Source organism: Tursiops truncatus, chromosome 8, assembly GCF_011762595.2.
Source record: "Tursiops truncatus isolate mTurTru1 chromosome 8, mTurTru1.mat.Y, whole genome shotgun sequence".
Lineage (NCBI taxonomy): Eukaryota > Metazoa > Chordata > Mammalia > Artiodactyla > Delphinidae > Tursiops > Tursiops truncatus.
This window is the reverse complement of record NC_047041.1, coordinates 62160620-62175545: the sequence shown is the minus strand read 5'-3', so window position 1 is coordinate 62175545 and position 14926 is coordinate 62160620. Positions and strand designations below refer to the sequence as shown.

Below are 14926 nucleotides of genomic sequence, written 5' to 3'. Positions count from 1 at the left end.
CAGCGGCCATGACTCACGGTCCCAGCCGCTCCGCGGCATGTGGGATTTTCCCGAACCGGGGCACGAACCGCATCCCCTGCGTCGGCAGGCAGACTCTCAACCACTGCGCCACCAGGGAAGCCCTCTTAGTTCTTTGGGATGTGTGTCTTGGCTGCTCAAATAGAACGTAAACCTGTTGAGGGTAAGAGCTCCAGGTTCTTTCTTTCTCTTTCCTCCAGCCCGAGGGTGACCACCAGTGGCCACGTTTGCTGGTGAGGTTACCTCATGCTTGCTCCCAATCAGCCTGCCTACGAGAATGCAGGCACAGCAAACAGCCTCTCTGAGGCTGACCTCACTGTGTGCTCTCTAAGATAACTGGTCACAGGAGTGCTAGAGAAAACCCTTTTGCCCCCAGGGGCAGTGGTAGAAGGCCTGCCTCAGATCTCTTTGTTCTGTTGTGGAAGCCTCCCTTTTCTTTTTGTTCATTTAACACAATTGAGGAGTCCTATGCCCTTTGAAGCCTTTTCTTTTTTAAAGGTGCCGGGAAAGCTCAAGTGGCATTTCCTTGGTGGTAAGAACTTTCCCATTCCACAGCTTTCGAACTCTTTGGAGAGTTTCTCTCTTGCATCATCAGGTAGATTTCTTTTTTCTTTCTTTTTTTTTTTTTTAAACCAGGGGACCTAGTTTTGTACAGTGACGACTTCTGTTCCCCCAGCCTTCTTTCAGCTGAATGATCTTGGTGCTTTTTCTCCTTTTGGAAGAACCTTGTCTAGGTCCCTTGAGTTCCCTTCCAGTTCTACTAGTGATGCCCCGCGGTAGTGCTTCTCTGCCTCTAGCCTTGAGTTCCTAGGCACCCCCATCTCACTCCCATAGATTCCTGTCTTTATGACTTGATATTGTGATACATTTTCTTCTGGCTTCTCTTTAGTCAGTTCTTAGATGACAGTCTGTTTACATTCACGTTTAGGTCTGGAATCCTAATTTTAAATCTCAACATTAAAGAAAAAATCTGATTCCTGTGCCCCTAGCTTGTCCTCAGTTTAAGATTGCATTTTCCCTCTTTTGTCGCCCATCTGCTGGCTTTGCAGTGGTTTTCTCTTCAGTTTCCCTGTGTCCTGTGCCTACCTCACTCCCACAGTCTTCCCCTCCGGCGTAGATCACAGAGGAAATATTTAGTTAGTCTCTGCCAAACATTCTGGCTGTGTTGTTTTGCTTAAGAAGACATGCAGATAAACTGTTTTGATTCTTGGTCTTGGTGCTCCAGAGCAGATGTTTCTCCTATAACAGAGGTATTGTGGTCAGTTGGAAAGAGTGCTGGACTAGAGTTCAGAGAATTGGATTCTAATCCCTGCTGTGCTACTAATTTGTAGTGTGATCTTGTGCAAGTCACATTTCTATGTCTCAATTTCATTTTGTCAAAAGGGGCCTTATGATAAAGAAGACAGGAATCTATGGAGTTAGGAACCCAGAGAGTAAGCCTGGGGGATCAAGGAGAGTAGATGGGCTAGAGGCAGAGAACCGTGACCATGACTATCATTAGTGGAGCCAGAAGGAAACTCACATCCAAATATAGATAAAATGAATATGTCTAGTCACTTTGAAAAAGTATAAACTGTGATAACAAAGTGGTGGAAATTCTCTGACAAGGATGACTTCAAGAGATAACTGCCTTGTCCACCACTGGGGCTGCTCTAGGTCCACACCTGTTTGCTGTCACCCTTGAGGTGTGGGAGGCTTGGCCTTTTGTGGGTTCAGTTCCAGAATTCTGCCTCCCACCTTCCACCTCCTTCATAAACCCAGAAATATTTGAAACTCAGCCCAGATCTTCACCTGGCTTTGATTTCCTCATCATGTGGAGAATGGTCCTTGGAAGTAGTAGTTTCCAGAAACCTTAAATGTTTGCTAACATGTCCAACTTCTGCATTTGTTGATCACTCCTTCTGTGCATGGCTGCGTTCCAGTTCTTGTGCCCTGAAGGTGGTATGGTTTGGTTCCAGCAAGGAAGGGGGTGATATTTGGGGGATCCTATCACCAGGAACTAGGAACTAAAAGTAGACAAAAGAACTGAGAGATGCCCCGTTGGTGTTCATGAGAGGCAAGTCTTTGAAGAAGAACAAAGTAGTTTAACGTCTGCCTATGTAAACCATAGCTCTCACACACATACTCAGATAGGCAGAGGTACATTTCTTCCTGATCTCTCCCTGTCCCCTTCTGAAATGATTCTGGGATTTAATCAGGTCTTGCCTAGTTTATACTTTTTCTTTCCAGTTAAAGATTTGTGTTGGTTTCCTCCAGTGCAGATTTGGAAGACATCTCCACAGTCTTTTGCTGCCCTGTGATCCTGTGTCAGGCATAATCAGCAGAAACTTTGGTAAATGAGTTCAGAGGGATATTTGTCCCTGCAGGGTTAGTGATAAGGACCTGCACTCACTCTTGCTACACCCAACCTCAGGAGGCTCTCAGGCTGCTGCACCTTGCTAGGGAAAGTCATGGAACTGAGTAGAGTAGTTCTGGGGAGAAGAGTTACATAATTGACTCTGTATGTGTTCAACTGGGCCTTCTTTGCTATTCTGCAATCCTTTAATTTATCTTAAGTCCCTGTGACATACACCACAGTGCTCCTTTCTCTCTCTTTCTTCCTTTCTTCCTTCCTCCTTCCCTCCCTTCCTTTCTTCCTTCCTCTCTCTCTTTCTTTCTCTCTCTTTTGTTTTTGTTTTTGTTTTTGTTTTTTTAACATCTTTATTGGGGTATAATTGCTTGTTTTTGTTTTTTTAACGTACTCCATATGCTCTGACTCCATCCTGACCCTACATCACCAGTGAGGATGCCTTCTACTTTACTGGGACTGTTAGAGCTAGATGACGTGGAGCTCTGGGATAGTTCCTTTCCTTTAGATAGCTAGGTACTCCAACTCATCCAGCTCTAAGAGAACAGGCATAAACATTTCCTATAGGCTCTATAGATGTGTTTGTTGTGAATGCCAGCATCGTCTGGGCGAAATAATGGTTTGATTTGGGGCTTGATAAGAGTTGTGAGCCCATGTCTGGCTATTTGGTACTTTCCCCCGTCTCACTTGTTCTTAAACCAACTTGTCCTAGGAAGATGGCCCAACTGATAGCTGTCACGTAATGCCCGATGTGTTCTCCCTGCCACTCCAGCCCTGGATACTCACAAACCCTCTGCCTTCTGTGTTTCTCAGGAGTCATAGCTCATAGTTCCCCTTCAGGTGGTGTTTTTCAAATCCTACTCACATCTTCTTTAACCTTCTTCCTCCACTCTCTTTCTCTTCTACCTATTTTGCGTAGTTACCTCAAGAAATACTCTCCTTGTCCCCTTCCCTCTTTGATTGTGGAGTGAAAGCTAGCCCCAGTCATAGCTGATAAGCATGATACCAAGAATACTTTGGAAAGGAAAGTCACACATTTGGGAGTGAAATGAGATGATGTGAAGAATGAGTGCTGTCAGTCTTGTCCTTGTGAATACCTTTTGGAATCCTTAAAAATACCTATCTTTCAATTAATCTGTCCTTCTTCCAGGACCACAATTTTGGGATATGTAAAAATTATTTACTTTTATTTCTCTTATGTTTTGTTTTGTTGCAAGTATTTATTTACACAGGTAATTTTTCTTGTATCTTTATATAAACAGTATTTTAGCCATGTTCAGTAATGAGCCTATTTGGGCATGCAGCTACCATATCTAATATTGTTTCTTTGGGAAAATTTCTTCAACTTGTAAAGATGACTGACTGACAAAGGAGTGTTCAGTGCAAAACCAGTCTTCATCCTCTGGCCCCTAAGGGTGATATTGCTGTGGAAGGGGCCAACTCCATTCCTGTCATATGGAGAGGAAGAAAAGTGCTTCCAAAGGAGGCCTGGTGCTCCATCAGGAAAGCTGGGTCCTTCCTTTGGTCTGAGTCTCTGCGTGGCAGCTGGAGGTACTAGAGTGTGCCATGCCTGACTAAGCTCTTCTCTCTCCCTCTCCCTCTTTATTTTTATTTATTTATTTTTTTGCTATGTGTAACTTCAGGAAATACTTTAGCTTAAAGCCTGAAGACGTCCCCCTACTTTGAATATCATGATCCAATTATGACAGGACCACATTCTTGAAACAAATTGTTTAGTGGAGTTAATTGAATTATCTGCTCCTATTCTTGAGTAGGAAATAATACATTCTTGTTGTGTTGCTGTGTCAGGTCTTAAATGGAAAGCTTCTAGTTTGAAGCTGTGTCTATTTCCAGTGGGATACATCTGCTGCCAATTTATGAAAACTGATGATGTCCCTGTGCTCTGTGTGTAAACTGTAGCATCTCTTTGTGGAATGAAGAATTCAGGAAAATGGAACAATTTTTTGAATAAAATTCCAAGCTCTACTAGGTTCCAAGTGACTGAGAATTTCCTGTTAGAGTGGGAAAGTTTATCCATATGTTTTTGCCTGGGGATAGTATATGTCATGTAGTTCTAAAGAAGTAGGTCCGTAACTGATTACCTCTTCCTTTGTCTTTCTTTCTGTGGTGCCCAGAGATGGTTTGAGCTCATCTTTGGTCTCATCTCTGCAAAAAGCAGCATGCATTTTGATCAAGGGACGGGAGTAAAACCTATGGCCACAGGGCAGGGTGAAACTAATGATTTGTATAAGGAGCAAACCTTTCACCTTTGTCTCACTGGTACCAGGCTGTAAGTAACTGAACTAACTAGCTCCAGACACTTATTTTGCAATCTTGAGGTGAGGATGGGCAAAATCCCAGAGGCTGGGAGGCAGACATGTGGCTACCAGAGAGATGACGTCAGCTGGTTTACTGGTGCTGTGGAGGAAGGGGGGATTCCAGGTGCTCAGCCTCCTTCCTGCACTTGGGGGTGTCTAAAGCCACCCCCAATCCTATTGGGAGACAAGGCCTTTGCTTGGGAAAAGCCTTCGTCTAATTCTTGCCTCCTGCTGTCCCCACAGGGACCTGAAGTTGGAAAGGGTCTTGTAACCTTGGCTGTGGGAACAAGGCTTTGAGGAGTGAACAGACGTGTGTGTCTCTGTGTGTCTGTGTGTATTTTGTTTTAATGCTGACAACTGATGAGGGTTTCCAAACTGGGGTTAGATATGAGAGGAGAAGGAGAAACGTTGTCTGGGTTTTTGGGAATCTGTATTAGGAATTGCCCTTTTCTTGGAAGGGAAAGCAGTTTATGATTTAACTCATTTTTCAATTAAAATTATTTGATTATTTTTGTTTGGTATGTTTAATGTGGCTGCTTAGTATACAACAGGAGGTGTTCCGAATCACCTCCTTTCTACGTTCTGCCCCTTCCCCTATGCTTATCCTAGAACAGAGCCTCACAAAGCCATAATATGTGACAAATTGGAGAAAGCACGTCTGCAAGGAAGATCTTCCTCTTTGCTCAGCCTTGCCTCTGTATGGGTTTCTGGGAACTGTGGTGGGGCTCCTTGGGAAGCCTACAACTCACAGTAGGAATGGAAGAAGCTTTGTGTCCTCTGGAGCATGACAAAGAGAACAGAGCTGGGAGGCACTGGAGCCTATGAAGCCCATCTGCTGAGTAGCTTTGTGTTCCTGTCAGATGTTGGGTACCTGCTCTCGTTCCATCCTCCTCCCCCAAGATGTGGAAAAAAATGAAGCCCCTGCATGGAAAGCAGGTGGTAAAGCCACCAGCAAAAGCTTATACTAGGTGGTTCAGACATCCCCATCCCAGGCCTGCCTTGGGTTCCTTTGGGGCCATCAATAGCTTCGGGTTTCTGTAAGACTCTTGCTCACGTTCAGCATAGCCACTGCTTACTGAAAGCCATCTGGGGCCAGCCCAGGCTTGTTCTGTCCAGGCGTATTCCCACCACGGTACTTTTCTCGTCTTTAGGGCTTTCAGATATGAGGACCTTCAAGGTCTCTGAGCTGCTGAAGTCTTTCTTCTGAGAGCCTAGTTCCTCCCCTTCTGGGCCCAGGAAGCTGTGGTAAGCTCTTCGTTTTCTTCTCTGCTGGGCACTTCTGGGAAGCCGTCTGCATTCCTTTCTGCCTAACTCTCTGCCTCTGGGGCTCTGTGGGGTGCGGTTGCTTCGTGCCTCTGTGATGCAGAATGCGAGGGCAGTTCCATGGAGATCAGCCCCTGGAGATAACCAGGAGTTTGAATGTGGAGTTGCCCTTTCTTGCAGTCCTGGGACCAGGAGCTAGCTTTTCATGGGGTGCCGTGTGGTATTGATTCTCCTTAAAACTTTCTCTGACTTGCTTCCCTGTCTCCTTGCCACTCTGGAAGGAAGGGTCCGAGGAGGAAGATTAGTGCTCGGTTTCCTGTGATCTTTGGCTCTGGAGATGGGTGCAGCAGATGCCTTTTGTGAGGAAGGAGCTTAGAGGCGGCAGGTAAGAGCATGTGTCTTCTGGGTGTCTTTCCAGTCTGGTTACGTTGACGCTCTGGGTGGTGACAGCACATGTTAGCATCCCTTGGCAGGGATGGCCAGTCAGAGTCCCCACCTCCAGTTTGTTGGCTCCCTAAGGATGAGAAGCATTTTTGCAGTCCTCAGTGGCATGGCCTGTAGAGGTGTCTATGTGCTGACAGGTTACAGAGCCTTCCCATGGATGTCCTGCCTCTTTGGCGCTTGAGAACAGATGGGGCTTAATTTGAAGCAGACCTCCCTCAAGGGCCCAAATCTGAAATGTATACTACAAAATCCCTGCTAGTTTTTGGCTCTTCCTCCTTCTGCATTTCTCTCTTGCCTTTACCTTCCCATCACTGTCAGGGGTTGTAAGCAGCTGCTGCTATCATGCGGACTGATCAAGACTGATCAGGATTAAGAATGGAGCTAAATATAACTGCCTAAATATAACTAAATATTACAGAGCATACTGCTCTGATGTGCTGAGACTCATCCTTAGGGAAGAAGTTGATTTGAACCTGTGATAGAGGGTTCAAACAGCATAGGTGAAAGTTGGGAGGAAATGGTGGGAAGGTACTTCAGGAGTTGGGGGAGTATTGATTCCACCCCTTCCCTTCCCCACTCCCCGCACCCCCAACGTTTCCTGCGAAAGGTCAAGGGCAAAAGATCTTGCTTTTCAGCCATCAAACAGTCAATAATACTAGCTGAATTTTTCAGCTTAACCAACATTGTGATTCAAATATTATACAAAGCTTTTTTAATCACCGAGGGAATTTATCGTCTATTGGGAGAGACAAAATTTGTTAAACAAATAGAGAATATAGAGATCTTAACTGTGTTTGGTTACTAACTGGGAATGTGTTTATAGTTCAGAAATACGAAGGTTCTTAAAACTATAGGAAAACTTTCTTGGCGGAGGCAGGATCTTTTCTGATCTTTGAAGTTTGGATCGACTTTATATAATCAAAGGAGAGGTGTTCTGGTTGTGGAGAACAGCAGGGACATAGAAAGGGTGTGGCTTTCCAGGGTCCCTGCAACGACGATCTGCCTTGGTGCTCAGGGGATGAGAAGGGATGCAGCGAAAGTGGAATTTCGTGGGAAGCAGTCTTGTGGAAGAGAGTAGGCTAATTTTGGAGAGGACAGAGATTGGCAGTAAGGAGACCCACCAAAGAGTATGGGTCGTCCGCAACCGGAATAGAGAGGAAGGGGGTGAATCCTAGAGAATATTCAAAAGTAGAATAAGTAGGACCTGGATATGGGATATTAAGGGTAAAATTGAGGGGAAAGACGTAGGATGCCAACATTTCTGCCCTGTGAGAGTTGACCATTACGATATCTTATGTTTATGAAGTGCTTTTCAAAGCACTTTTTCATTCAGTACGTATCTCAGAGTTGTCTGGGCTCTTAGAGTTCATCTAATCTGGCTTCATTGTCCAGATGGGGAGATTAGAGCCAAGAAAGGAGAGGGTACTATTCCCAACTCGCACAACTATTTAGTGGTATAGTGGGACCTCCAATCTTGGCCTTCTATCTCCTAGGGGAAATTTAAGACGAGAAGCATGGAGGAAGGAGTCTGGGGTCAGAGAAAAGTCCTGTCTAGTTAGGTGACATTAGGTGATTACCAGTCTCTCTGAGCAAAATGAAGCTTATTCAAGAAGCTTCAGACTAAATCAGTGGTTCTGCTACTAGGAACTCTTTTTGAGAACCACTATATAAGGAGGACGGACTCCTCGGGTCCTTCTAGTTCTGAGATTCTTAAGAGTGCATGAAAATAATGTATATGAAAAGTATTGAATTGGGTTTCCTCAGAGGCTGTGGCTGGTTTCCAGGGTGGTGCCTTTTGAAGGGAATTTCAAGAGTAATTTGTTTCCACATGATTTTCATGTTATATGCTGACCCCAGAACCTAACTACCGAAGAGGACACACTCTGCTGTTAGTAGGCTGTGGCCGATATTTGAACTCAGTATTTGCAGAGTTATGGCTGTTTGTGTTATCCCTGTCCTCTCCCCACCTCCTCTTAAAATACACACACACACACACACACACACACACACACACACACACACACGCATGCATGCACTTCTCTCCATTCCCCTTTTCCTCTTTCCTTCCTTTCCTTTTTTATTTTTTCTCCTTAACTGTTTTTCTAGTCTGATTCCTCTTCCTCCATCTCTGTTCTCTCCACTCTTGTCTGTCTTGTCTAGATAACTTCCTGTGTTGGAGCAACTTCCTCTCTTGGTTAAACTCAGACATGACTACAGCATAGCACCCTGGAATATTCTGTTTTGTCTCTATTCCCTGCTGTGGTGGCTGGTGCTCAGCGATCAAGCCGGAACCTGGGAGTCATTCTGGACCCTCCTTCACCTCCACAGTCAATTACCCTTCAAGTTCTTGCTTTCTATTCAAAGAGCTCTTGATCTCCCTCCTTGTGTTCATTCTCACCGCCCCATACAGCAGGAGACAGAGCAGAGAGAGATCACGGTTGAAGAAAGAAAAATAGAGTTGGGGTCACCCTCACTGTCCTCAAAATCATTTTGCAAACCTCCACAGCCCAATTTAGTCTCCTCTTCGCCTCTCACAGCTCTCACAGCTGTCTCTGGGTCTCTGACCCTTCGTGATTGGCTGGTGGCTATGTTTCTGCGGGCTGTGTTTGGAGAAATCCTGAGTCTGAAGAGGAACACTAATTTAATAAGCAGTGGTTACTCTCTTGGAAGCACATAGACACAGTCATGCCTCATTTTCTTGGTGGATTTTTCCTGAGTAAACTTCCCCTCCTCAGCTCCTGTGGGCCTTTTCCTTGGAAGAGGAGTGTCCCCGCATCACTGACTGCAGATGTTATCTGTGTCGATGATGAGTGGCTGCAGTCTTTCATCACCTTGAGGTCTCTTAACGTGGTTGACTTCCTTTGCTTGCTTGGGTATGAGGAGAGCCAGTGTCTCCCAGTTATAGCTTCTGGAGTCCCACAGCTTGTGAGAAAGAAGTCTTCTGCTGGCAACTGCTGTGCTGGGGACAGTAGTCCTTGACCTTTTGTGTGTTTTTTTGTTTGTTTGTTTTACTCTGCCCTCTTCCTAATAATGCTGTCATTAGCAGCGTCAGCTAACCCGTTACATGGGCTATAGACAATCATGTTCACCCAGGTAAGGAATATAGGCTTTCTGAATTTTTTTCTTTCCTTCAAAGGCTAAGTGCTACTCAGATATGTTCTTTGACATCCCAGGGAGTAATGCTCAGGAATTCCCCCAGATATGCTATTCTCAGACTTCCAAACAAGCTTCCTCCTGTTTCTGTCCTTCAGGATCTTGAATTGCACTCTTCTCTCCCTCCACGTTCCTCTGTTTTTCCTCTCATCATCTCACCTGTTCTCTGAGTTGATCTCTAAGTAAATGAATGTTTATAAGCACCTCTTTTTATACAAAAGGCAGACTAGCTCTATTTTACATAAAAATGGGATACACCTAGTGTATGTATTGTTAAGGAAGGAGCTAATCATTGCATAAATTAGAAACTTCTAGGTTCCTATCCTTGGGGGAAAAGAGAGAAGGGTTTAAAAAATGGCATCTTCTACCATAGGACATTGAAGTTTATTTAGTAGGACACTCATCTGTAGACCAGGGCCACCATCCATGTCCCTAGGATAAGCACCGAATTTTGAGGGGCCACTGCTCTTCTCTCCTCCTGATTCTTCTTAAGTCCTTAGAAGCACTGTAGTTTCTCATTACGGGAGATACACTGGTATGTATACGTCCCAGCAATGCCTGATGGAGCTGAACTGCTGCATTCCTACTGTCTAATGTTTCAGTTACAACAGTCAAAGCCGAGTCCTTGCTCACAAGAGCTATCAGATGACAGCTTAGTATAGAAGGTTAAAGATCCACAAGAATTCACTCTGATGGTTAAAAACATCACTTTGTAATTCTGATCATGATGAACCATGGTTTGGGGAGATGACGGGTAAGAATTGTTTGCATTCCTGAGCTTCTCAGCATCCTCACTAGAACTTGGATGGTCAGAGCCCCAAATGAGAGGCTCTCATGTAAGTAGTGGAAGGCACAAAGGGCAGATCAGGCAGGGCTCAGCTGTCTCTTCTTTCTGTGAGCTTTCTTTATCGCATCTAGCCACTAGTTCCCAGAGATGACTCCATGGGGAGTAAGTCATGGGGTAGTTTTTTATCTTCCTGTTCTGTAGGGGGTCTTAAGAGCTTCATGAACCAGAGATGTTATCTTATTTCTCAATTTAAGGGACTCCACAGACTTGATTTTCTTTTTCTCTTCAGCATACTTGCCTGGGATATTATTAGGGCTTCTGTTACCCTTGGGTCTGCAAATATAGTGTGTGTCCCCTGGATACACTATTGTTCTAACCAGAATGGAGCAAAGTAAGACATGGACCTCATTTGATCTGGACTCTGTATGTCGGTCAGTAAACTCAAAATCACAGGGACTCATCAGTTGACTCATATTGAACCATTCCTCAAGTATCTTTCACTTATACCATTCTTTTTTTTTTATTCAAACAGAAAGTCACAAAAATTTACTTCTACCATTTTCGTCCTGTTGTCATGCAGTTTTTTTTAATAAACTTAAGTGTAAAATGATATCTTTTGTCCTTTTAAAATTTAATCTTGTTATACTTAACCTATGGTTCTAAGTTTTTGGAGGCCCTTTTTTTGGAATTATCTCTAATATGTTAATTTTCCCTCCCAATTAATTTGTTATGTGCATTTTTGATAAGCGTGCCTTACCCGAGTCATTGATAAAAAAGGGTGACCAGGCTAGGATTAGAACAGATGGGAATGTCCAGACTTCTAGGAGTTCCAGAGTACTCCTTCGTAGTTGATACTGATCCATTTTGCGCTTCCATTTGGACCCAGCTGTCCTGAGTTACCAGATGGTGCTACTGCCAGTGCCTTCCTGTTTTATCCATAAGATCAAGAGAGATTTTTCTGAAGTGCAGATAAATTGTGTCCTGGAATTCTTTGATATATGTGTGTGCATATGTTTATTTATGTGACACATAATATATATCATATGTAAATATATATTATGTAAATATGTGTGCATATTATTTTTAAACCCCCAGACTATTATTTATAGACCACTTACTATCTATTGCTGAGTGTGTTACATATATTATCTCCTTTATTCTCTACTATAATTCCATGTTAACTGTATTAAATAAAAGTAATGAGTTTTTTAGCATGACTTTATTTAATCTCCAGTGATCAGTGCTTCCTTCTTTATGTCCTTGCTACTTTTTGTGTTTCATATACTCTGTTCTGGAGTTTTGCCTATGATATCGCCTATTTAATAAATACTTATTGAGCATTTGCTGTGTGTAAAGAAAACACTGCATTATAGCCTGTTGGAAGTTCAAAGATGAATAAGAAATGGTCCTTTTGCTCAGAAGAGCTTATATGTGATTTAAAGTATGAAGGCATAAACAATGGCTTAGTGGGAGAGGGGGGAAAGGGAAATCAAGGAAACACACTAAAAGAGAGTCCTGAGTGTGAATGGAACGCTGAAACTAGCCCACCTACAAAGTTCTAAATGGAAATCTTTAGGAGACAGGTTCTAACATGTTACAACCTGTTTACAAAAATGGAAGGTATCCATTTGACTGATGGTTTTAAATCCTATCCCACACTTTGTTGGAGTGTCTGCTTGAGTTTGAGGGTGAGGAGAGGCAGACCTGAAAAAATGGTCCACTTTTGCAATCTTTCATTTTAAAAATATTATTAAAATATAGAGTATATGTTTTTTATATGTACAGTTTAAATGTGAGTATTCATGTATCTACCACCCAGCTTAATACAGAAAACATTACCATTAGCTTTGAAATCTCCTATGTACCCTTGCCAATAATTGCATTAATTTTAGAAAATAAATACATGTTAAATTGTAGAAGTAAAACAGTAACCGTGTGGCATATGTAGAACTTAGTAAGAAGGGAAAAATTGCTAATGTGGTTATTGTTTTGGTATAATTTCCTTTTTCGCTTGTATGTGTTTTCTACATTTTAATGTAGTTATAACTTTGTTATGCAAAATTAGCATTGTCTGATACTGTTAAAGTCTTCACAGTCACTTTTTAAATAAATAATACATGTATGTATTGCAAATTCAAAAGGTACAAAAAGATGTACGGTGAAAAGCAAATCTTCCTCCTACGTTCTTTCTCTTTTTTTTCCCTAGAGCCAATCACTGTTACCAGTTTGTGGATTGTAGTCATTTCTTTTAATGGCTGCACAATTGTCCATCTAGTGCAGTGTTTCTCAGACTGCAGGTCATCATTAGTGGGATGGGGAATCAATCTAGTGGGGCTCTACAAGCTTTGTTTGCTTCCTTAATGAAATAGATTAGGGTAGAAAATGGCAGAGAGCATCACACATAGGAAAGATAAGTATTGTTTGCAGAAACTTTTTGGTTCAGTTTTGTATACATACACACGTGCACACACGCTCTCTCATACATGCACATTCTGTATTACTATATAAAATTTATTTTTTAGTATGGGTAGTGGTCAAAAAACACTTGACATTTACCAATTTAGTAATGACTCACATGGAGTTTGTTTCTAATTTTCATTATTATAAATAATGCTGGGAACATGCATTTTTTTCCCTCATACTTGGGCATTTTATTCTTAGGACAGCTTCCCAGAAATGAGGCCACTGAGTCACAGGATATGAGCATTTTAATTGATCTAGCCAAGATGCTTTCCAAAAGCTATATCCCATTTACTATTTAATAAATGCCATCTGTACTTGGTTCAGGATAGGTTATCTTTATTTCAATACAGACATTTTTTCTATGCATTATATATGTGGCATATATATATATATATTTAACAAAATGGGATAATTACTTTTTCTCCAAGTAATATAAACTGAACACTGCCCATTTTACTAAATATTCTTCTACAGCTGTTCTTCTTATTCTGGGGAAGCTTTCCTTGGAGGTAGGGTTTGAAGGGTGGCCACTCTTGCTTCTCAAACTTGAGTCATTCTCACCCATGTTTATGATATGTACCATATATACTTTTATTTATTTATCTTTAAATTAGCTTTTACAAGACTTTTTATTTTTAAATAATTTTAGACTTGCAGAAAGTCTGCAAAGACAGTACAAAGTCCCCTAATCTAACATAACTATGGTATACTTATCAACTAAGAAATTAACGTTGGTATAATGTGAACTATAGCCTTAATTGTATTTCATTAGTCTTTCCCATTAAGGTCCTTTTTCTGTTCCAGGGTGGAATCCAGGATCCCACATTACATTTAGGTGTTGTGTCTTAGTCTCCTCCAGTCTATGGCAATTATTCCGTCTGTCCTTACCTTTTATGACCTTGAGACTTTTGAGGAGTACTGGGAAGGTATTTTATACAATGTCCCTCAAGTTGGTTTGTTTGATGTTTTCTCATAATTAGATTAAGGTTATGGATTTTTGGGAAGAACACCACAGAAGTGCAGTGCCCTTCTCATTGCTTCATGTCAGGGGTACATGATGTCAGTGTATCTTATTACTAATAATGTTAACTTTGATCACTTGGTGAAGGTAATGTCTGCCAAGTTTCTCCACTGACAAGTTTCCTGTTTCTTCCTTTGTAATTAATATATATTCTGAGAGAGATACTTTGAGGTTATGTAAGTATCCCATTTCTCTTTAAATGTTTACCCACTAATTTTAGCAAAACAAAACTAAACGCAAACAAAAAACATATATACCTTCTTTAGCATTGGTCTACTCAATGACTTCAGTGGAAATGGAGTTAATAGCTGGTTATCTTTTTAAAAAAATACACATTAAGATAAATACAAGAGCATTAAAATTTTTTTAAATGTTCTTATACCACTTGTAATCATCTTGTATATAGGTACCACACCTTGAAAACCTTGGACCACCCTGAGGTGCTAAGCACCAAATGGTTTAGGTTCTGTGGTGATATTGTTGATCCCTTATTTGTTAGATCGATTAGTTGGTTGGTTTCTTTAGTTCATATGTTAAAAATTTATTAATTGTACTCGGTACAGAACCCTAAACTAGGCTTCAGAGTTAAGACATAGGCTAGTAGGAGAAATGAGCTGGGTAAGCCTTGGTGCACTAAAATATGAAAATATGAGCTAAATATCACTAAAATATGAACACGGCAGATGCAGGAGTAGTAGACTGTCCCAGGGAGTACAGGGGGTGGAGGTAGAGAATCCAGTCCAACCTGGGAAAATAAGGGGAGACAGTATGGAGGAGGTGATATGGCTGGACCCACATTTCCCACAGCTTTGCCCAGATCTTATTCTAAGGGATACTCCTTTCTGAGGCTCAAGGTGTTTTCATGGAAGCTGTTTGCGTGCACATTCCTCTTATTCCTCCATCTCCTTTTCCTTCACTTTGTACCCTACCTGAAGCTTTAGTCATGACGGGTAAGATCTTGGTTGAGCTTGGAGTTCTGAGCCAAGTAAACATGAGAAGCCCATTCTGGAAGGGTAAATGGGGCCTCTAGAGGGCGTCTGGGATACTGCCTCCTTGGTCCAGTTGTTCCTGGCCCCAAGACTGTGTTTATGTGGCCCAGTGTTAAAATGCTT

General features: G+C 42.2%; 1 protein-coding gene across 10 annotated transcripts in view; it reads left to right on the top strand.

The window, feature by feature from the left end:
- Window positions 1-14926, top strand: part of DENND2B (DENN domain containing 2B) — a 176018-nt gene that overhangs the window by 44613 nt on the left and 116479 nt on the right. For 3 of the 10 annotated variants that reach the window (XM_033862503.2, XM_073808581.1, XM_073808576.1), the window contains exons 5-6: window positions 5835-5928; window positions 6228-6331. The exons of 6 other annotated variants lie outside the window; for them this stretch is intronic. The gene's annotated coding sequence lies outside the window, so the exon portion shown is untranslated. Of the gene's footprint in view, window positions 1-5834; window positions 5929-6093; window positions 6332-14926 lie in introns of those variants that run through there. One more of the 10 variants, XM_073808578.1, reaches the window with a different exon arrangement.